The following is a 530-nucleotide window of genomic DNA, read 5'->3' on the forward strand; positions in this document are numbered from 1 at the left end:
CACACATGGGTCACTTAAGCGTCCTCGAAAACCGCTTGACCCAAAACACGTAGAAGCCCATTAAGATATGACAGCGTCCGATGCGAGGGAATGAGAGCCCACTAAAAATTTGCAGCCTATTAGAGAGCAGTGTCTGGCAGGGAAAAATATTGTTATGATGACACATTGCTCGAGAGACGGCTCATGATAGGCCGGTAGCAGAAAGGAAAGACGACCATCGAACTGTCGTGAATGGCAACGAAAGAGGACTTGTCGTTTGCTTGGTTATTTAAAAAAGTGCCACGACAGATGGTATGGCGTCAAAAACCAAACAAACACATCTTGTCATATGTCGTTCAAAATTTCGATGATACAATAACTTGTTTATCATGTTACACATACCTCAGGTGGCCTGACATGATGCTAGTGTGCCTGACACAGTTATCGACAACAACAGAATATTTGTGACTGGTGTATAATATTAGCGGCGACAACGATGTGAGTATCGGAAGGACATGTCCGGCAAGTGCCACGCGGGCCGAATGAGTGAC

Source organism: Triticum dicoccoides, chromosome 4B (assembly GCF_002162155.2).
Source record: "Triticum dicoccoides isolate Atlit2015 ecotype Zavitan chromosome 4B, WEW_v2.0, whole genome shotgun sequence".
In the NCBI taxonomy this organism is placed as follows: Eukaryota; Viridiplantae; Streptophyta; class Magnoliopsida; order Poales; family Poaceae; genus Triticum; species Triticum dicoccoides.